We start from the raw sequence: 24142 nt of genomic DNA, 5'->3' as shown, positions 1-24142 counted from the left end.
TTAGTATTAAACATTTTAAGCATCGCAGATCGGATTTTTGGATTAGTGTCTCTATTATTAGTCGTCAAATTCTATTCCATATGCAGGCTAAGAGAACATAATAACTTATAGTTTTCTATATTTCTAGAGTATTTTGTTCCTCTTTAATTCTGATAATTCAAACTATGAATTTAAGAGTGCTGATTAATTCATCATACTTTTATCTTCAGATTTCTGCCCCATTTCCCAAGCTTTTATTTTTCACAATTGCGTTAGCTTGTTTTGTCTGTTTGTTATTGTTTTCTCTTTTTGTTTTGGACGAATAACCAAATAAATAACTGGTTCTTTATTTCGAACCAAACATCTTGAAATGTTTGGCATACATGTATTTGCGATCACAATGCATTATTCGATAGCAAATTTACAAAATTTCATAAGTGTTTTTATTTAGTCAGCTGGGTTGCTAAAGTATGTGTATTTCTAATTAGATAAGCGTATTACTAGGTTTATTATCTCGTAGAATACGCATATTTTAAGAGCTTTGCTGCCCGCAGGGGGTTGAACGTTTCTCGTGTATCTTTGCTTAATGATGAAATTAATTATCGCAGAATTTTGATCTTTGCTAACGATCGTGCAGTTGCTATCCATGACAGGTTTTAAAATCAAGAGATTTAAACTTTGTTCAATGTTCGCGGCCCCGCAGTTCTAAGTGATGGAAATTTAGATGGTTTTAATTGTGTATTATTTTATCGAATACATAGAAAGATCCTGGAAAAATGGCTATGTCGCCTACTTCGGTGTCACACTGATTAGAAGCAATCATTTCTATTTCAGAGTTAGTAATTTTCTTTATTAGTATTTTCCTGTTCTTTTGATAAAACATATGAAAATATTTTTAAGTCACGCGGTTTGGGTTACATTCCCCGAGAAGTAAAAAATAAGTTTCAGCTACCTCAGTATACTCGATTACATGAACAAATTTAAAATCATGGAGCATCCATCTAAGAAATGTGTAGAGTCATTAGGTTATATTGATGCAGTAACGTTAAAAATGTGCGATGTCTTCATCGCAATTCGAACTCCCGAACTTCTGAATATGCGTCGAGTTTGCTTCCAGTTATACTACTAAAGGGATGCAGAAAGGAAAGAGAAAATGCCGTAAATACACCCCTTTTAAAGAGGGACTGTGGATGAGGGGACTGAATCACGAAATCCTGGGGGGAACCGAGTTATCGTCCATTACTTATAGTTCGGGAGCTACTTGTAGAGTCTTATAGAATTTTTCAAAGGAAAGGAACTGAAGAAATTCGCAGTGCCCTCCCTGGGATTGTAACTCCAAACCTGCCAAATACGCGTCGAGCGTGCTTCCAGGTACACCACGAAGGCTTGCCGAACGGAGAGAGAAAATATCTTGTAACTGTACTACTAATTTAACAGAAAGGAAAAGTAGCATAAAAATAATATCTATTCAAACCATTATAAAAAATTCAACTAAATGTTTCGCTGGTAGTTTTTAAGTAAATCCCTCATTTTAGTTAACAAATGAAATAAATTTTAACTGCTTATGTCTAAGAGTAATTTGATAATTAATAAAATATTTTTACATTTAATAACATTTAGTTTAAATCTTTCAATTTAAAAGGTTTTTCATAGATATCTTATTGCGTTAACCAGAGATACTTCCATTTAGTTAGTACTTTAATCCAAGTGATTCGTTTGCTTGCTTCTGATACAAATTTCAAAGTTATTCAAAGGACATTTTTCTCTTTGCTTCCGGGGAATTAGTTTAATGTAATTTGTTCGCCTATTCCATTAGACTATACTTTAAAATATGTAATTATTTTGCCTAATTTTAAAATGCACTTAATTTTATCTTGTTTCTAAAATTTTTAGAATATCTTAAGTGCAATATATCACCCAGTGGAATGCTAAACACTCCTTCTTCTTTCCGACTCAGGAATTCCTGAGTTTTCTCTTGACTTAACTCAAGATTTTTCACTTGTCTAACTGATGGACACCTGTCGCTTGCAATCCATCTGCTTTCCCTTTTCTGTTCCTTTATTTCTACTCACCTCTAAGCTTTGACTCAGTGAACCAGCGTTATGATATTTTTGCTACATCCTTTCTCTTTTCTCTATTTATTTCTAACTTTTGAATATTTTCACTATCAATACTTTTTGCTGTTATACTCGTAATTCTATAACATCACTTTTGTAGTAATTATATTTGATTCCATTGTGTTATTTAGTGGAAGCTGCATGAATTGTTTTGTTCTCTGGTACTATAGGTAGTCTCTGGTATATATTTATGTCAACTTTATTATTATATATATTAAGTTTCTGAAATTGAAGCACCACTTTGTAATTTTGGATGCATCTAAAAATAGCATTTCAAAAGTTTAGATTAGCTTTAGCTTTAGCTTTTTAAATAATTTTAAATGCTCTTCCCCCTTTTAATAAATGCAGGTTTATCAATCTGGAATTTGTAAAACGAGAACATAATTAACCCATTGGAAATGTGCAATAGCCAAAAAATGCTTCCCAGAAGATATATCTCTTTTGTGAAAAATACGCTCGACTATAGCAATAAATGCCACAATAGTACAAGTTAAAAAATTTTTAAGCACTATTGCGATGGTATTTCTGATTCTTGCATATGCTAAGATTACATGTAGTTTTAGTATATATTTATGATATATTTAATATTAGTTTAGTATATATTTAATTTATGTTTTAGTATAGTTTTTATATGCATTTCTAGTAATGAGAGCTCGAGCTCACATTCCTGTTCACAATTTTTTCCAATACATTTACAACCACTCATTTACACTTAGTACTACTTTCATTTCTTTACTGTGCCAAAAGATGCTATTTAAAATTGATTATGTGAATCTATTTTTAATTATTGTACTCCATTGTTTTCATTTATTTAATTATACTTTGCTTTTATGGAACTATTTCGTAAATTTATCCTATGTAGAAATTTTATTATAGGGACAGGTTTGCAAGTGTCTTGTACATATTTGTTCTCTTTTACAATTCTGAACATATTATTTTAAGTATCAACTTAGCTCAAAAGGAACAAACAGTGTATGTAACGGGACGACGTCTTTCTAACTCAATATTTGAAACGCTATGGGAAAATTTTTAATTATTTTCCATTACAGTAATATTTAGTTTGCATAGCACATGCATTTCAAAAATACATAAATTTCAAAAGCAGGACAAAATGTAGATTTTTTTGTACAGAAATTTCTTTCCTGACTGTATGATGCCATTATTTCCATGCACACTATTTCAAAAAGAGAAATGTAAAATGTGCTTATATTTAAAATTTCTGTGATAGCAGTTTACTTATTTTTAGCGATGTAATTACTTCACGTACGTTATAGTTAAAAAATGCAGTCTGATACCTTCTTATAACTACGAAATATGTAATAACTAACTCTCGGCTGTTCTGCAGAAAGGATTGTTTTCAACATAGAAACGTGTAGCACCATATATTAACACAGAACTTTATTCTTTCTTTTTGTAAAAATTATCTCCATTAAACATACGCGTATCCAGGGATTTACGCAGAAAAAGAACGTTACCAGGGAAATTCTTGAAAAACATTAAGTAATTTGGTAAAAAGGTATGCATGAACAATAAGCGATAACGCTATCGTTTTTTTTTAACATTAAAAAGACCAGGGATTAAAACAGTTTAGCAGCCATTTACTTTTTCATCATCATTGTTTGATTACATCTACAACTTCCAAAATCAGAGAGAAAAATTATCGCTGGTGCAAAAAAAAAATATATAATTTTTTTTATAATTAATATAGTTAATGTCAAAAGATTGTACGGAAGAGTGAAAATATACGTTTGTGTTTTTCTTAAGCTTTAGTTTCAAAGAAATTATTATAGGACAGGTATTAACGGAAGTTTAGAAATTTAGATATTTTTTATATAGTCAATTTTCATCAATATTACAATGCAGTTTTTCAAAATAATTCCTATTTAGCTATTACACTTATCTCAAAGAAAACCTAATTTCTAAAATCCACTCAAAGAACCTTTTCGGTGACTCCTCAATCCACCTGTTTATGGCATGGTTAAACTCTCAAACCGAAGATTTCGTAAAAGTTTTTTCAAATGAGGGAAAGCAGAATACCCCGTGTAGACGTTGAAAAATTTCTAACGTTTTCACACTCAGTTTCCACAAAAAGAAATATTATTGCTCTTCTCATCTCTCATGGTTGCAAAACGAGTACTGCAAAATGCATCCGTATCAGTCGAACATTGAATCGACTAAACAATATTGCATGAGATAGCTATATAAACATGTGAGAATTTGATTGACAGCGTTCGCTGTAATTTCTAAGAACTGAACCAGAGCTAAATTCCTAGAAATTTATAAACACCTTACCTATTAAGTTATAGCTATGAAAGCGATAACACGGCGTAAAATACGCTTTCTAAAACACTTGTAGAATAGCATCGAAATGCTGGAAAATAGAGGTACTGCAACTAGTTAAATATGCTTTGTTTTTTTCCAGAAAATGAACATTAATACCTGACATAATATTTCTCCATGTACCTTCATGAAACCTTCATTAGTAATAAGGTTGCAGCTTGCAGCTTTCAAGAGCACAGCTTTTTATTTCGGTTTAATAATAATGTAGATGAGTTTTTAGTATTACAATTTAGAATAAATTGGTTAGGTTAAATAAATATGGTAAAACTCTCAATGGTTATCTCTCTAAGGAAAGAATTGCTTTCGTGCAGGACTGTCTAAAGGAAACCGGCTCTTATTACAACAAATGGGTAAATACAACAAATGGGTTATACATGGGGGGATGTGCAACAATCCATTTCACATGGAATCGAACCTGGTTGAACTCTTCGAACAGCGTTCAGTTATCTTAAATCCTTGGCCACTGGTGAGGACATAAAATGATTTGGATTTATTAAATGATAGGAAATATGAATAGTTATCTGCCGGAGGGAGGAATATCTTCGTGTTTTCTTTCTAAACGGAACTGCTCGTAATTTTGAACGGAAGTTTTGCTACAGTTTATCAATCATATATTTCGGCAATGTTGAAAAGAAATTTAGTTACCTTTATATAAAAACTTTTGTTTATATCCTATTGATTGATTATTAAGATTCTACTAAGGAGATTTGTGATTGGATACAATTATGCAGTAGATTATGGAAAAGCTTGCAAAGCTCATTCGTATAGTAAAAACCTCATTTGTATTTATATTTATTACTCATTCCTATATATGTTTTCATATAGTAAAAACTCATTCGTATAAAAACTCATTCATTTTTACTTCATTCTTATGGTATAGGTATAGGTAAAAGTAGGAGTGACACCAGATATTTACCAACAGGTGATCCAGGTGTTGTCCCTTCCTACTAACTTTCCGGAATAGCCTAGCTTGAAACAGAAGATGCCCGCCTTACCCTACACCGCAGGCCCTACCACTGCCAACAGTGCATTAGAGGCTCGTCCGCATGTCCCGATGGCTTCATGGTAGTGCATGGTAGCATGGTAGTGCATGAATATTACTTCAACATGGTGATACAAATGATTTTACATGGTAGTTACAAATTTGTTAGAAATTGTTAAATCATATGAATTACAATTGTTTTCATATGTTTGTTTGATTCAGTATTTTGTCGGTTGCAGTTCTACAGTTGTTTCAGTCAGTTTCGTGATGCTTACATTTCTTGCAAGTAATTCCTCTTACATATAGTATATAATTACATATAGTTCTTCTTTGCATTCCTTTTGTTGCAATCTCATAGTTTCCCAAAGTCTATATTATGAAAATTCTACTAAATTAATTATATTTAACATATCACTGTTATAAATGTGCTTGCTTAGTGCACTTACATTGATTTGAATTTTTGATTTATTTTATGATAGAACAAGCACTTAATTATCACATACAAAGTTCCGTGGACCATTTGCGTTATCGTGCTTATCGCTAGTTATATTATAACTATTTGTGGGAGGAACTGGGAGGGATTGTGTTATATGGGAGCAAATAACTCTTGTTCTTTAGCTGCTAAGAACTCGATTATTTTTTGTATTTTTATTCGAAGATGCTTATTTGCTGTTGCATACCTTAAAAACGGATATAACTACCGAGATGGTTTTTGAGATGTAGTTTCTCTGTTAAAGGACAATAAAAAATGCAGTTCTCTGGATCGCCCCTATCTTTACATACACATGTGTCACTTTCAGTTATGTTTCTTTCATAGAAATATGTAGGGAAGGGGCCATGTCCAGTAATATACCAATTTATGTAAGAGTTATCAGGTTCAATGTTCCTTCTAACCTTCTTTGGGAACATACAAGTACCTGACTAGGAACAGAGAGCTTACTAAAGCTATGTTCACTAATTGTAGTAAGTAGACAGGATACAGACGAAGGGTATACAAAACCCTTTATTTTTCTCTATATACAATGACTTCCGTACTTCGGAACACAATGACCCGCCACTCGGGGTCTAACGTAAAAGTATAAAAATAAAACTAAACTCTAATTTAACTTTAGAATAATACACGTGGAAGATTGGCCTTATAATAACAGGAAGCGTATGTAGCACAGAGACTGTGAACACTACAATACGTTTAATTTATCAAGAGGATTAAAACCTCTGGCCTGGAAGGCAAATAGCAACTGCGTAACTTCTAAGGTAAGCGGCCTGCTTCGAACTCACTGCTTCCTCTCTCTCTTGCTTGGCAAAAAGCCACAACTTAAGTACTTGGCGTTCGCCAGACAAACTTTGCATAAAATCCTTCACGCTTATAATTCTGGCAGGAAGTAGAAAATAAGAAGTGATAGTAAAGATTTAAAATAAAAATAAACGTTAGTAAAACTTAAGATCCTTACATACTTCCCGCCAGAGTTAATTAGTTTGAAACTGAGGTCTAAAACGACCTTGTTGAAAACTTTTAGCTCTAGAATCTAACGCGAGGCCAACCTTTTACAAACATAACTTCGTTAGAAACTAGAAAATTTAAAAGAAAGAAATTTGTTACAATAGCAGCTCCCAGGATATACAACAATCTTTTTTTCATCTGTACTGCATCTAACCAGGAGCTTTTATTCAATTCTGGTTCCTTCCAGAGATCTGGAAGGAAAACTAGTTTAATGAAATGTTACACAATGACATGGCAAGTAACATATAGAATTATACTGCTCTTAACATTCTTATTTCATTCATGACTATTTTAATTATCTCTCCCCTTGCTCTCTGACATGTGTTGTAAAAGAACACCAAACACGAATGTGTTTCTGTCTACGTGTGCCACACGTCCTCCTACAATCAACACTAACGTGTTAAAATTCAACATAACGAGACCTCTTAACACACCCTAATTTCAACTCTAAACCCTGAGGTACTATTCTAAAAGTGGCTAACTCTAAAGTGTAGCGTCAGAGAGCCTAACTACATCATTCAACCTTTACCACATATTCGCCATGATTTAATCTTTACAGTCACACGAATAACAAATTTTTAACATTACTTTCACTTTTACCATATCACGGTATTTCTTAACATTTAAAATAACAGAACATATCAACATGCCGTTAATTTTACAGATTTGAAAACATACATTAGTAGTACATTGTTAACTTCTATTCTTTTCAAAGCAAGTGCCAATTCTTTCTACATTGAAATAATACATTTCAAAAAGTCTTTCAGACTAAAACTTCTCTCTTGCTAGAATGTTTTAAATAAGATTTATACAATAACTTTTTTTACAATATTTAAGTTTTTACACAACGCTATTATACATCAACTTTAGTTTTACGCGCGAGTAATTGAAAAACATAATAAGAAAATCGGTCACAACTCATTTCTCGCCATTTTGGCGATAACGGTAGACCTCGCATGAGGTAAAACTTCTTGAAATCTGCCACTTGCAGTAAGAATGAAAGATTAACTTAAGTTTGCAAAGTAACATAAAATTTTACTTATCTTTGTAATATTCAGACATCCTTTTCTGGGCCCAGTCTTTAAAGGTGCTGCAGACCGTAGCTTGGTTGATCCTCCTTCTTGTACGGGCTCGCCCTTCAGTGCTTTCCTCTGGAAGCTTCCTTTTTTCACCAGTACGGCCACCCTTGAATACTTTCCTTTTCTCCTCTGCTTGTGGTCTTTGCCGTTTGATGGCAGCTGGTCTTGGCGGAACCGGGAAATTTCTTCCGTGTTCTTGCTTGGACCTCGTTGCTGGCCGTTCAAACTTTCCTTGAACTTTTTCCTCCGCCGCTGATGGCCCTTCCGCAGTTCAACGACTTTTGCTGCGGAGAGTTCTGTCGGATGAGTAGATCTTCCGTTTTAAAGCCGGGTTATAGTTGCCGTCATTTCTCCTGGTCCTCTTCACATACGTCGTCCTTCTCCCTTCTTCATTCTGGGGGTGTTCGTGAACTCTGTTTTCTGGACGGTGGAACGGCTTCTTTTTCTTGTTACATTCAATTTTTCCGCGGGGCAATTTTCTTTTCACTTGCTTCTGTCTCTCATTGGCTTGCTCTTGTACTTGTCGTTTTCCCACCTCTGGAACTTGTACCTGCGGTGTCTGCCGTGCCGGATCCTGCAAAAGATCTGAAAAGATTTGCATTTTATTACGATCGAAGTAGGGCTTAATTTGATCAATGTTTGCGGAACAGGTTTCACCATTTCTGGCTTTTAACAGCGTGAGTTATTTTTTCTATAACATATGGTCCTTCAAATCGTGGAAAAAATTTGGCAGTTTTATCTTCTTGTGCTGAAGAAAGTGAATGCTTAATTTTTAAAACTTCATCCCCTACTTTATAAGTTACTCCCCGTCGTTTCAAATCATAATATAACTTCTGTTTTCTTTGTGCTACTTCCGTATTCTTTTTTGCTTCTTTTATTAGTTTTTCTATATCACCCATTTTAAATTCTGGGGCTCTTTGTTGCACATAAAATAATTTATCTAACGGTGTTATAATCTTTCTGCCTAGAAATAACTCAGCAGGAGTTTTGCCCGTTGTATCATGTTTTGCGGTCCTAAGGGCGAAAGCAAATTCATTGACATAGTTATCCCAGCTTTTATGAAAATTTTTAACATAACTACGGATAATTTTCACTATATTTCTATTGACCCGTTCCGCTATATTTGATTGCGGCCGATACGGGACCATTTTTAAATGACGTATGCCCAGTTTTTGGCACATGTCTTCAAATATATTACTTACAAATTGAGGACCATTATCCGATATAACTTTTAGGGGCGCCCCGTATTTTAAAATATATTTATTTAAAATAGAATCGGTAACTAATTTCGCGGAGGCTCGTTTTAAGGGAACAATTTCGGTCCATTTACTAAAACGATCAACCATAACAAGGAGATAGCGACTTTTATTTAACTGACTTTTTGGGAAAGGGCCCAATAAATCGATGCCAATTATTTCATTTGGAAATTCGGATTTAATACTATTTAGAAACCAGGCCGGGCGGAAATTCATATAATTAACGGCTTGACATGTTGGGCAGGACTGGACATACGCCCTTGTTAACTTTTGCAGTTCAGGAAAGTAGACTGCCTCGCGTACGAGTTGGATAGTTTTTCGAATACCAGCATGAGAAGCTAAAGGGCTGTCATGGAGCTCATGCAGGATATTTAATCTAAGACTAGCTGGGATAACAGGTCGAAATTTGTTGTTGGAATTCGTAGTTTTTGTATAGAATAATAGACCATCTATTAGTTCGTAATGGGCCGCCCTATTTCTTATCGCCACAATATCTTGGTGGCTAAAATTTTCAGGACCCTTCAAATACTCATAAATACTTGCAAACTCAGGATCCTTACCCAGTTCGGTTATTACAGTTTCTCGGGAATTTATTGTACATGCTGTAAGCATTGCTATCTTTACGGTATTACCCTGTTCGTCTAATTTAATTCGTGATAGGGCATCTGCTACGATATTTTCCTTTCCGGGCGTATGCTTGATTACCAGATTATATTCTTGCAGCTTGAGTGCCCATCTTATTAACCTTGGGGATAAAATTTTCCCTGAGTACAATCTAGTTACCGCCGCATGATCAGAGTATACTGTTATCGGCGCCTTTCCAAAATAGACTCGGAACTTTTGCACTGCTAACAAAATTGCAAGTGCCTCTCTCTCGGTCGCGGAATAGTTTCTTTGTGTTTGATTTAAAGTTCGGCTAAAAAATGCCACGGGCTGCTGATTTTGCGAAAGTACCGCTCCTACCGCATAATCCGAAGCATCCGCTGAAATTTCTAAATTTTCATCCTTTTCAGGAAATTTCAACACAGGGGCTTGCGTTAATGCTTGTTTTAATTTTTCGAAAGCACTATTGGCTTCGGCCGTCCACGAGAATCTTGCCTTTTTCCTTTTTTATTTTAACAATGGCTCAGCGATAGCCGCAAAATCTTTTATAGAGGACCTATAATATGAACAAAGTCCTAGAAAAGAAGAGAGCTTCTTTGCCGTGTTTGGAGTCGGATACTTTTGTACAGCGATTTTTTTTGATTCATCTGTCTCGATCCCTTTTTGAGATATTTTGTAACCTAAATATTTTAATTCAGGGGCTGCAAATTTGCACTTTTCGACATTAACTTTTAGACCGGCCTCATTTAATAAAGAAAACACCTGTCTTAAATCCTGTACATGTTGGTCTAGATTATCACTAGTAATAATGATATCGTCTAAATAGATAAATGTGGACTTTCCAAGAACAGGTCTTAACACAATGTCCATGCATCGCTGAAATGTTGCCGGGGCGCCTGAAAGGCCAAACGGCATACGCAAAAATGCATAAGTGCCAGACTTGGTTATAAAAGCAGTCTTAGGCACGTCCTCAGGCCTCACCCCTATTTGAAAATAACCATTCGTTAAGTCTAAAGTCGTCATAAATTTGGTTGATTTTATGTTCCTTAAAATTTCTTCTATGATCGGTAACGGATATAACGGATATTTCGTTATGGAATTTAATTTACGGTAATCAATAGCGAATCTCCACCTTTTTGGATGCTCCAAAGGATAATCATTATTTTTCTTACATAAAACCACCGGGCTAGCATAACTACTTGAGATGGGCGTTATGATCTTTTTACGTAGCATATCGGTAATGTGCCATTCTATAATTTTTCCTTATTCTTATCATACCGGTATGGTTTTTGACGAACTGGCAATGCATCTCCGGTGTCAATACTATGGTTAGTAACCTGAGTAAATCCTGGAATATCACTAAATAACGAAGCAAATTCACTTACCACTTGTCGGATTTTATCTTGCTCGTCATTAGGCAGGTGGTCAAGATTTAACCTTGGCGGTTCAACCTTTTCTACACGCACTGGTTTCATTGTCAGCTTAAGGGACGCTTCATTAAAATCCAGTGTAGCTTGTGCGTCTGAAAGAAAGTCTATTCCTAAGATTAAATGTGCTTGCAGATTCTTTACTATAAAAAACATCACCTTTACTTGTTCGTCCTTGATACGGATATACAAAGGTACTTTACCTACGCACTTACACTTTTCTCCTTGCGCCGCTAACACTGTTGTATTATCCGCATTTTATATGCGGTATTTGCGAAAATACTTTCTAAAAAACTCCTCTGCCACACAGGAACACTGCGCGCCGGTATCCAGGAGTGCGGTGGCTGGGATATTATTCACCAAGACTTCAATCTTCGGAAGAGTCAAATTTTTCACCATTACTGTATTTAACTTGTAGGAAGAAGGGTTTTCGTGGCCTTCGGATTTCCGCACCCTCTCGTCAGCAGAAATCCGTTTTAGTTTAAATTATTTTTCCTTTCCGTGCTTTGCTTCTTTTTCCCCTGGCCTTGAGACTTTTTTCCTGGGTTGCTATTGAACTGTCGACGTTCGCCGGCTGTTTTTGAATGCTCGGGTTTCCTTGCCCACTGATTCGCTTTTTCTCCGTAGCCATATGCTTGAGTTTGCTGTAGTCTTGGCGTACCAAATTGGTTTCGCTGTTGATATTGGCGTCTTCTTTCGACGTCCGCCGTTCTTCTATTTTCAAACTGGATTGCTAGCTCAAATAACTTTTCCAGTGTAGTCGGACTTCTTAATTCAATAAAGTCTTGCACTTGGGGCAGTAACCTCGGCAAAATCACTTGAATTATTTCAGGATCCGGACGGTTTCCATACAAGAGCTTGAAAACGTGAATTTTTCTTTAAATAAAGCTCGAGAGGTTTTCGATTCTTTGTTGATATATACTAAAAAGTTCCGTTTCTAATTTCGCACGATCCCTTACAACAGGGAAGGCTTTTAGTAGGGCAGTCTTGAAATTTTCGTAAGTATAGGTGGGACTTCCTGCTTGACCCAAGAGACTTCTGCCGATACATTTGAACCAGTTAAGCGCTTGGCCCCTCAAAGCACTGGTAGCTAAGGTAACTTTTTGAAACTTGTGCACGGGGTATAGCATGAAGTGGTCATCCAATTTTTCCAAAAAACTGGTTACCGGTGAGTTTCCGTTAAATGTTGCTTCTGGTTTCATCGAAGCGCGCATGGTCTGGACGATGTAACCGAATCCTTCCAGGGCGGCAGCTGGCATTTCTGGATTCTGAGCCGTTTCTGCAGGCAGCACAGGTTCTTCTTGAAACTCGGCCATGGTTATTCTTCTTCGTTGGGCGCCACTATCAGGTTCAATGTTCCTTCTAACCTTCTTTGGGAACATACAAGTACCTGACTAGGAACAGAGAGCTTACTAAAGCTATGTTCACTAATTGTAGTAAGTAAACAGGATACAGACGAAGGGTATACAAAACCCTTTATTTTTCTCTATATACAATGACTTCCGTACTTCGGAATACAATGACCCGCCACTCGGGGTCTAACGTAAAAGTATAAAAATAAAACTAAACTTTAATTTAACTTTAGAATAATACACGTGGAAGATTGGCCTTATAATAACAGGAAGCGTATGTAGCACAGAGACTGTGAGCACTACAATACGTTTAATTTATCAAGAGGATTAAAACCTCTGGCCTGGAAGGCGAATAGCAACTGCGTAACTTCTAAGGTAAGCGGCCTGCTTCGAACTCACTGCTTCCTCTCTCTCTTGCTTGGCAAAAAGCCACAACTTAAGTACTTGGCGTTCACCAGACAAACTTTGCATAAAATCCTCCACGCTTATAATTCTGGCCGGAAGTAGAAAATAAGAAGTGATAGTAAAGATTTAAAATAAAAATAAACGTTAGTAAAACTTAAGATCCTTACAGAGTTAATTCTTCTCTTTGATGCTTGGGATAAGCGTTTTGCCACCATATTCCCATCTTTTAATCATTATCTCATTAATAATAACTTTACCGTTTTGCATTGCGTCATCGACTTTCTTTCGTATCAGTAATTCGAAGCAGACCGAGTTGGCGCATTGTATATCTTCTCTAATTCAGCTTCCGCATGCTATCCATATACCAGCATCATTAACGAGATAAAAAGCATAGATAAGCATAGATAAAAATGAAACAGGGCCTTTTAAAGGACTTAATTCAACCAATATTTTGATTTTGATCATACTCTGAAAAAAAATTACTAAAAAAGATAAAATTTAGTGGGCATTTTCAGTAAATATAAAGGTAAAAATACGAAACATACTTAAACTGCTTAATGCAAGAAAACTAGCTAGTTAATAGTTTATGTTGTTAAAGAAAAGTTTACTTTTGCCACGATCATTAGTAAGTTGCGAATTTAACAAGTTCAATGTGCTGTTAGTGTCTTAAAGACTTCAATTCAGCCAATGTCCTGTTATGGTTCTTCTCAGTTTTTTAATGAATTCGTTATTTTAGGCAGAGTGCAATGGAGCCACATATCAGACTAACACCGTTCTACGCCTGCATTGCAATATTAATGGAAAATACTGTTAACAGAAAATATGAATGCCATATTTTATTTAACAGTTAGTAAAAGTGTTATTGGTACTAGAAATACAATGAGCGACTGACTTCTATGCGAAGAGCAAAATGCGTGGGAAAACTTGAGCAAATGAGGAAAAAAATTCTACTTTTCAAAAAAAAAAAAAAAAAAAAAAAAGAACCCCCGAGGAAATTTTTGTGGACTATACTCGTTTGGTCAAAATGTGTTTAAATGGATCAGAAGCCAAAATAAAAAATCACTTATATCTCTGGGGGGGAATAAAAATACTGAAATATAAGTGCATTATTGTTTTCTACTGAATTAAAATTTTTTTATTTGTTCTATCGTCCCACTGCGGTTAGCGGAAGCTGACTAATAGTCTGAATGGCAAGGTGAGGGTTATGTGCTCTTCTCGCGAACATATTATAAATATCAGACCACCCCTGGTTTACCCTATATATCGTTCTCGATAATGAGACTGCTATAAGTGTGATCGGTTCAGCTATTCTTGACAAACGCGTAAGAAGTATGCATCCGGTCATTGGGGGAGGAAGAGAAAGAGAGCGAGAAAGAACTCTACCACCTTCTGTCCTGTATTATGTCTTATTATTATGAACTTACTTACCTTTAATTTCTTTAATTATATCCCTAAATGTTTTCGAGCTAAAATTTATTATAAATTTATTTATTTTCATTTAATTTTCGTGATATTTTAATTCATTATTTACTTAATTACTGTTAACTAATCAATATATTTATATCCTTATATTTTATTTAATTTTGCATTATTTTTTGCTTTATCTATTTTTTATTTATCTGTTTTTGTTTCCGTTTATGTCGGCATTTTGCAGAGTTCTAGCAATTCTAATTTTAGAAATTAAGTCCTGACTGTGGTATTAGAACATGTGTAGAGCTTTTCACATACGAGCGATAAAGAATAGATCTTATTGAAATAAGCACATTAAAATATATATAAACTTTATAAAGATACTGTATAAATGCCAATAATATATTAAATCGTTAGATAAATTGTACATATGTCTTCGTAAAACAAAAGCTGTCTTAATCAGTCTGCTAATTGTGCAAACAGCAAAAAATTATTAAAAAAGTTACAAATTTAAGTAAATGTAGAAAATATAGGCGCAATTTAGAATGGATATTTCGTATTGCTTGAACAGAATGTTTTTATAAATTGCAAATAAAAAATAACATGACTACCAGATAAAGGAAATAACGATTTCTTAGTTTATTTGATTCAAAAAGCACAACTGCACACGACAAAAAGCTAATACACAAAGAAACATCTTCCTTCATTCGAACAGAATGTGTTTCAATTAATATGAAATCAGTTGTCTGCAGTGTGAAATTTTAATATGTTTAAGAAAATAAGCGGAAAGCTTGATTGTAATAATAAGTGCAAATCTGAGAACTTTCTTTAACGCAGAAAAATTTATTTTTTCTAATTAAAATTTATCTGAAATTTTATTAAATATATCTAACACTAGTCCTACAAATTATTTGAATTAAATGTTCTCTATATTTCTCTTGAGACTGAAAATAAACTTGCATGTAAATTTATACCATGTGTAAATTGCATTAAAGTATTCGTAACTGAGTTGCTGACTTTATCAATATCAGCATTAACTCTGCCAGAGTTCATTTTATCTAGCGCTAGGATGATTAATAATTGGTTAACATAATTTATTTACTGATTATACTTGGAAATATGCTGTAGTGCGGTATGCATCAATCAAGAAAAACTGAGCTTTGACTCCAGAATATACATTGTTCTCAAAATTTGTCTGAAAGAATATCCATTTCAGTATTTTAGACCTTAAATATCATTAATTTAAAATTTTTATTATGTATATTTAATTATTTTAAATCCTGTGCTTTATTTAACAATATATTGATACGCAACTAGTATAGTTAACTTTCGAATACATGTAACTTCCATTCATATTTTTTTTTTTTACTTGGGGGTTCAACAGCATTCCCTTTATAAAAACCCATCTTAGCCCCTGGGCAAACAACTCCTTCGTAAGGGACGTTTCAGAATAAATTGTCTTCTATTTACTTTACAATGAGGAAAACCACAAACAAGTTTGGAAACAAACGTAACGTTTATACATCCGTTTGGCATTTTTCTCTTATGTAAAGCTCACATCATCGATATATAAATGCAAGCGAGTTTAACTTCAAAATTTACCCGAGGAAGCATCCTTAGGGAGATAGTCTTCGTAAATTTTGCCATTATTGTCTTAAATTTATTATAGGCTGTCTGTTTACCTTATCAGGTTCAATGTTCCTTCTAACCTTCTTCGGGAACATACAAGGACCTGACTCGGAACAGAGAGCTTACTAAATCTATGTTCACTAATTGTGGTAAGTAGACAGGATACAGACGAAGGATATACAAAACCCTTTATTTTTCTCTATATACAATAACTTCCGTACTTCGGAACACAATGACCCGCCACTCGGGGTCTAACGTAAAAGTATAAAAATAAAACTAAACTCTAATTTAACTTTAGAATAATACACGTGGAAGATTGGCCTTATAATAACAGGAAGCGTATGTAGCACAGAGACTGTGAACACTACAATACGTTTAATTTATCAAGAGGATTAAAACCTCTGGCCTGGAAGGCAAATAGCAACTGCGTAACTTCTAAGGTAAGCGGCCTGCTTCGAACTCACTGCTTCCTCTCTCTCTTGCTTGGCAAAAAGCCACAACTTAAGTACTTGGCGTTCGCCAGACAAATTTTGCATAAAATCCTTCACGCTTATAATTCTGGCAGGAAGTAGAAAATAAGAAGTGATAGTAAAGATTTAAAATAAAAATAAACGTTAGTAAAACTTAAGATCCTTACATACTTCCCGCCAGAGTTAATTAGTTTGAAACTGAGGTCTAAAACGACCTTGTTGAAAACTTTTAGCTCTAGAATCTAACGCGAGGCCAACCTTTTACAAACATAACTTCGTTAGAAACTAGAAAATTTAAAAGAAAGAAATTTGTTACAATAGCAGCTCCCAGGATATACAACAATCTTTTTTTCATCTGTACTGCATCTAACCAGGAGCTTTTATTCAATTCTGGTTCCTTCCAGAGATCTGGAAGGAAAACTAGTTTAATGAAATGTTACACAATGACATGGCAAGTAACATATAGAATTATACTGCTCTTAACATTCTTATTTCATTCATGACTATTTTAATTATCTCTCCCCGTGCTCTCTGACATGTATTATAAAAGACCACCAAACACGAATGTGTTTCTGTCTACGTGTGCCACACTTCCTCCTACAATCAAAACACTAACGTGTTAAAATTCAACATAACGAGACCTCTTAACACACCCTAATTTCAACTCTAAACCCTGAGGTACTATTCTAAAAGTGGCTAACTCTAAAGTGTAGCGTCAGAGAGCCTAACTACATCATTCAACCTTTACCACATATTCGCCATGATTTAATCTTTACAGTCACACGAATAACAAATTTTTAACATTACTTTCACTTTTACCATATCACGGTATTTCTTAACATTTAAAATAACAGAACATATCAACATGCGGTTAATTTTACAGATTTGAAAACATACATTAGTAGTACATTGTTAACTTCTATCCTTTTCAAAGCAAGTGCCAATTCTTTCTACATTGAAATAATACATTTCAAAAAGTCTTTCAGACTAAAACTTCTCTCTTGCTAGAATGTTTTAAATAAAATTTATACAATAACTTTTTTTACAATATTTAAGTTTTTACACAACGCTATTATACATCAACTTTAGTTTTACGCGCGAGTAATTGAAAAACATAATAAGAAAATCGGTCACAACTCATTTCTCGCCCTTTTGGCGATAAAGGTAGACCTCGCATGAGGTAAAACTTCTTGAAATCTGCCACTTGCAGTAAGAATGAAAGATTAACTTAAGTTTGCAAAGTAACATAAAATTTTACTTATCTTTGTAATATTCGGACATCCTTTTCTGGGCCCAGTCTTTAAAGGTACTGCAGATAGTAGCTTGGTTTATCCTCCTTCTTGTACGGGCTCGCCCTTCAGTGCTTTCCTCTGGAAGCTTCCTTTTTTCACCAGTACGGCCACCCTTGAATACTTACCTTTTCTCCTCTGCTTGTGGTTTTTGCCGTTTGATGGCAGCTGGTCTTGGCGGAACCGGGAAATTTCTTCCGTGTTCTTGCTTGGACCTCGTTGCTGGCCGTTCAAACTTTCCTTGAACTTTTTCCTCCGCCGCTGATGGCCCTTCCGCAGTTCAACGACTTTTGCTGCGGAGAGTTCTGTCGGATGAGTAGATCTTCCGTTTTAAAGCCGGGTTATAGTTGCCGTCATTTCTCCTGGTCCTCTTCACATACGTCGTCCTTCTCCCTTCTTCATTCTGGGGGTGTTCGTGAACTCTGTTTTCTGGACGGTGGAACGGCTTCTTTTTCTTGTTACATTCAATTTTTCCGCGGGGCAATTTTCTTTTCACTTGTTTCTGTCTCTGATTGGCTTGCCCTTGTACTTGTCGTTTTCCCACCTCTGGAACTTGTACCTGCGGTGTCTGCCGTGCCGGATCCTGCAAAAGATCTGAAAAGATTTGCATTTTATTACGATCGAAGTAGGGCTTAATTTGATCAATGTTTGCGGAACAGGTTTCACCATTTCTGGCTTTTAACAGCGTGAGTTATTTTTTCTATAACATATGGTCCTTCAAATCGTGGAAAAAATTTGGTAGTTTTATCTTCTGGTGCTGAAGAAAGTGAATGCTTAATTTTTAAAACTTCATCCCCTACTTTATAAGTTACTCCCCGTCGTTTCAAATCATAATATAACTTCTGTTTTCTTTGTGCTACTTCCGTATTCTTTTTTGCTTCTTTTATTAGTTTTTCTATATCACCCATTTTAAATTCTGGGGCTCTTTGTTGCACATAAAATAATTTATCTAACGGCGTTATAATCTTTCTACCTAAAATAACTCAGCAGGAGTTTTGCCCGTTGTATCATGTTTTGCGGTCCTAAGGGCGAAAGCAAATTCATTGACATAGTTATCCCAGCTTTTATGAAAATTTTTACCATAACTACGGATAATTTTCACTATATTTCTGTTGACCCGTTCCGCTATATTTGATTGCGGCCGATACGGGACCATTTTTAAATGACGTATGCCCAGTTTTTGGCACATGTCTTCAAATATATTACTTACAAATTGAGGACCATTATCCGATATAACTTTTAGGGGCGCCCCGTATTTTAAAATATATTTATTTAAAATAGAATCGGTAACTAATTTCGCGGAGGCTCGTTTTAAGGGAACAATTTCGGTCCATTTAATAAAATGATGAACCATAACAAGGAGATAGCGACTTTTATTTAACTGACTTTTTGGGAAAGGGCCCAATAAATCGATGCCAATTATTTCATTTGGAAATTCGGATTTAATACTATATAGAAACCCGCCCGGGCGGAAATTAATATAATTAACTGCTTGACATGTTGGGCAGGACTGGACATACGCCCTTGTTAACTTTTGCAGTTCAGGAAAGTAGACTGCCTCGCGTACGCGTTGGATAGTTTTTCGAATACCAGCATGAGAAGCTAAAGGGCTGTCATGGAGCTCCTGCAGGATATTTAATCTAAGACTAGCTGGGATAACAGGTCGAAATTTGTTGTTGGAATTCGTAGTTTTTGTATAGAATAATAGACCATCTATTAGTTCGTAATGGGCCGCCCTATTTCTTATCGCCACAATATCTTGGTGGCTAAAATTTCCAGGATCCTTCAAATACTCATAAATACTTGCAAACTCAGGATCCTTACCCAGTTCGGTTATTACAGTTTCTCGGGAATTTATTGTACACGCTGTCAGCATTGCCATCTTTACGGTATTGCCTTGTTCGTCTATTTTAATCCTTGATAGGGCATCTGCTACGATATTTTCCTTTCCAGGGGTATGCTTGATTACCAGATTATATTCTTGCAGCTTGAGTGCCCATCTTATTAACCTTGGGGATAAATTTTTCCCTGAGTACAATCTAGTTACCGCCGCATGATCAGAGTATACTGTTATCGGCGCCTTTCCAAAATAGACTCGGAACTTTTGCACTGCTAACAGAACTGCAAGTGCCTCTCTCTCGGTCGCGGAATAGTTTCTTTGTGTTTGATTTAAAGTTCGGCTAAAAAATGCCACGGGCTGCTGATTTTGCGAAAGTACCGCTCCTACCGCATAATCCGAAGCATCCGCTGAAATTTCTAAATTTTCATCCTTTTCATGAAATTTCAACACAGGGGCTTGCGTTAATGCTTGTTTTAATTTTTCGAAAGCACTATTGGCTTCGGCCGTCCACGAGAAGCTTGCCTTTTTCCTTTTTAATTTTAACAATGGCTCAGCGATAGCCGCAAAATCTTTTATAAAGGACCTATAATATGAACAAAGTCCTAGAAAAGAAGAGAGCTTCTTTGCCGTGTTTGGAGTCGGATACTTTTGTACAGCGATTATTTTTGATTCATCTGTCTCGATCCCTTTTTGCGATATTTTATAACCTAAATATTTTAATTCAGGGGCTGCAAATTTGCACTTTTCGACATTAACTTTTAGACCGGCCTCATTTAATAAAGAAAACACCTGTCTTAAATCCTGTATATGTTGGTCGAGATTATCACTAGTAATAATGATATCGTCTAAATAGATAAATGTGGACTTTCCAAGAACAGGTCTAACACAATGTCCAGGCATCGCTGAAATCTTGCCGGGGCGCCTGAAAGGCCAAACGGCATACGCAAAAATGCATAAGTGCCAGACTTGGTTATAAAAGCAGTCTTAGGCACGTCTTCCGGTCTAACCCCTATTTGAAAATAACCAGTCGTTAAGTCTAAAGTCGTCATGTATTTGGTAGACGTTATGTTCCTTAGAATTTCTTCAATAATAGGTAACGGATATACCGGATATTTCGTTATGGAATTTAATTTACGGTAATCAATAGCGAATCTCCACCTTTTTGGATGCTCCAAAGGATAATCATTATTTTTCTTACATAAAACCACCGGACTAGCATAACTACTTGAGATAGGCGTTACGATCGTTTTACGTAGCATATCGGTAATATGCCATTCTATAATTTTTCCTTATTCTTATCATACCGGTATGGTTTTTGACGAACTGGCAATGCATCTCCGGTGTCAATACTATGGTTAGTAACCTGAGTAAATCCTGGAATATCACTAAATAACGAAGCAAATTCACTTACCACTTGTCGGATTTTATCTTGCTCGTCATTAGGCAGGTGGTCAAGATTTAACCTTGGCGGTTCAACCTTTTCTACACGCACTGGTTTCATTGTCAGCTTAAGGGACGCTTCATTAAAATCCAGTGTAGCTTGTGCGTCTGAAAGAAAGTCTATTCCTAAGATTAAATGTGCTTGCAGATTCTTTACTATAAAAAACATCACCTTTACTTGTTCGTCCTTGATACGGATATACAAAGGTACTTTACCTACCCACTTACATTTTTCTCCTTGCGCCGCTAACACTGTTGTATTATCCGCATTATATATGCGGTATTTGCGAAAATACTTTCTAAAAAACTCCTCTGCCACACAGGAACACTGCGCGCCGGTATCCAGGAGTGCGGTGGCCGGGATATTATTCACCAAGACTTCAATCTTTGGAAGAGTCAAATTTTTCACCATTACTGTATTTAAATTGTAGGAAGAGGGGTTTTCGTGGCCTTCGGATTTCCGCACCCTCTCGTCAGCAGAAATCCGTTTTAGTTTAAATTATTTTTCCTTTCCGTGCTTTCCTTCTTTTTCCCCTGGCCTTGAGACTTTTTTCCTGGGTTGCTATTGAACTGTCGACGTTCGCCGGCTGTTTTTGAATGCTCGGGTTTCCTTGCCCACTGATTCGCTTTTTCTCCGTAGCCGTATGCTTGAGTTTGCTGTAGTCTTGGCGTACCAAATTGGTTTCGCTGTTGATATTGGCGTCTTCTTTCGACGTCCGCCGTTCTTCTACTTTCAAACTGGATTGCTAGCTCAAATAACTTTTCCAGTGTAGTCGGATTTCTTAATTCAATAAAGTCTTGCACTTGGGGCAGTAACCTCGGCAAAATCACTTGAATTATTTCAGGATCCGGACGGTTTCCATACAAGAGCTTGAAAACGTGAATTTTTCTTTAAATAAAGCTCGAGAGGTTTTCGATTCTTTGTTGATATATACTAAAAAGTTCCGTTTCTAATTTCGCACGATCCCTTACAACAGGGAAGGCTTTTAGTAGGGCAGTCTTGAAATTTTCGTAAGTATAGGTGGGACTTCCTGCTTGACCCAAGAGACTTCTGCCGATACATTTGAACCAGTTAAGCGCTTGGCCCCTCAAAGCGCTGGTAGCTAAGGTAACTTTTTGAAACTCGTGCACGGGGTAGAGCATGAAGTGGTCATCCAATTTTTCCAAAAAACTGGTTACCGGTGAGTTTCCATTAAACGTTGCTTCTGGTTTCATCGAAGCGCGCATGGTCTGGACGATGTAACCGAATCCTTCCAGGGCGGCAGCTGGCATTTCTGGATTCTGAGCCGTTTCTGCAGGCAGCACAGGTTCTTCTTGAAACTCGGCCATGGTTACTCTTCTTCGTTGGGCGCCACTATCAGGTTCAATGTTCCTTCTAACCTTCTTCGGGAACATAGAAGGACCTGACTCGGAACAGAGAGCTTACTAAAGCTATGTTCACTAATTGTGGTAAGTAGACAGGATACAGACGAAGGGTATACAAAACCCTTTATTTTTCTCTATATACAATAACTTCCGTACTTCGGAATACACTGACCCTCCACTCGGGGTCTAACGTAAAAAAGTATAAAAATAAAACTAAACTCTAATTTAACTTTAGAATAATACACGTGGAAGATTGGCCTTATAATAACAGGAAGCGTATGTAGCACAGAGACTGTGAACACTACAATACGTTTAATTTATCAAGAGGATTAAACCCTCTGGCCTGGAAGGCGAATAGCAACTGCGTAACTTCTAAGATAAGCGGCCTGCGTTGACTTACTGCTTCCTCTCTTTCGCTTGGCAAAAAGGCCACACTTAAATACTTGGCGTTCGCCAGACAAACTTTGCATAAAAACCTTCACGCTTATAATTCTGGCCGGAAGTAGAAAATAAGAAGTGATAGTAAAGATTTAAAATAAAATAAACGTTAGTAAAACTTAAGATCCTTACAACCTGTTACCCACCAGTGGCCAGCTTATGAACTGGTCCACCTTCATGGCACGTGTAACTTCGATTATATGTTAATCACCTGCCTAAACAGGAATATATGTGACATAAAAATTCACTAAATCTAAATAGGTTACATTGGATGTAAATTAAATGAGTATGATATTCTGTGATCTTTCTGATTAAAATAACAATAGGTTAAGTGAATACTCCTTTATTTTATCTTGTGTTTACTCAGATGTAATAATAATAACTTGCACAGAACTAAAATAATAGCTCCCAGAATTTCCATGCACCTTGTTTAAATTCACCTTTTCTTGCGTCTCCCTTTTTCAATTTTTTTTGTGTGTTTCCGTCGATAAATTTCCAATTGTATAAAAATCTTCACAGATTTTTTTCAAGTGATTGTACAATACTGATAAGTTTGAAATAATGCGACGAAGCAATCCACGCTTCAGGTTTATTCTTCATCACTACGAAAAAGAGGAAACTTTCCTATAAAAACCTAGCTCTTTCATTTCGGCGTATCAATTTCCACCGCCAACTCGGTGCTGAAGCGGAATCAATCTCCTTAAGGCTGAGCTTCTGAAACTATGCATACCAAAGGAACATTTGATCCTTCGGGCAATTTTTTCTTCAAACTTTCTGATTTTTTTTTGGACCAACATTCCCCAAGATTAAACTATCCAATGTATCTAGAGTGATGACTGCAGGTAAAAAACGCAACGCCATTCGACAGACAGATCAAATTCGAAATGGAAATCCTTGTTTTCTTTGTTAGCTTCATTTTTTACGGCAAAGAAACTGCGGGCACTTAATCTACTGCTTAAACAGTTTGCGCCGCAGCAGCTCGTACGGAACATTGGAGAAGTTCTAAGATTTAAAGCAATCCAGATGACTGGAAAACAAAATCAAAGAGCTATTTTTACTTCTCCAGAGGTTTCACTTATATCTCCGGACGTTTATTTAAAGTACGATTAGCAGAGAGGTTTACAAATCCATACTTGTTCAAAATATAAACACTGCCGTATTAATACAATGCAGCTTTTTTATTTTCTACGCTTAATTGTATTAGTATCGGTAAATAATTT

The sequence above is a fragment of the Stegodyphus dumicola genome, chromosome X2, assembly GCF_044657685.1.
Source record: "Stegodyphus dumicola isolate Sdum_Otavi_A_Nest chromosome X2, ASM4465768v1".
Classification (NCBI taxonomy): Eukaryota; Metazoa; Arthropoda; class Arachnida; order Araneae; family Eresidae; genus Stegodyphus; species Stegodyphus dumicola.
Note: the sequence above shows the minus strand (reverse complement) of the source record.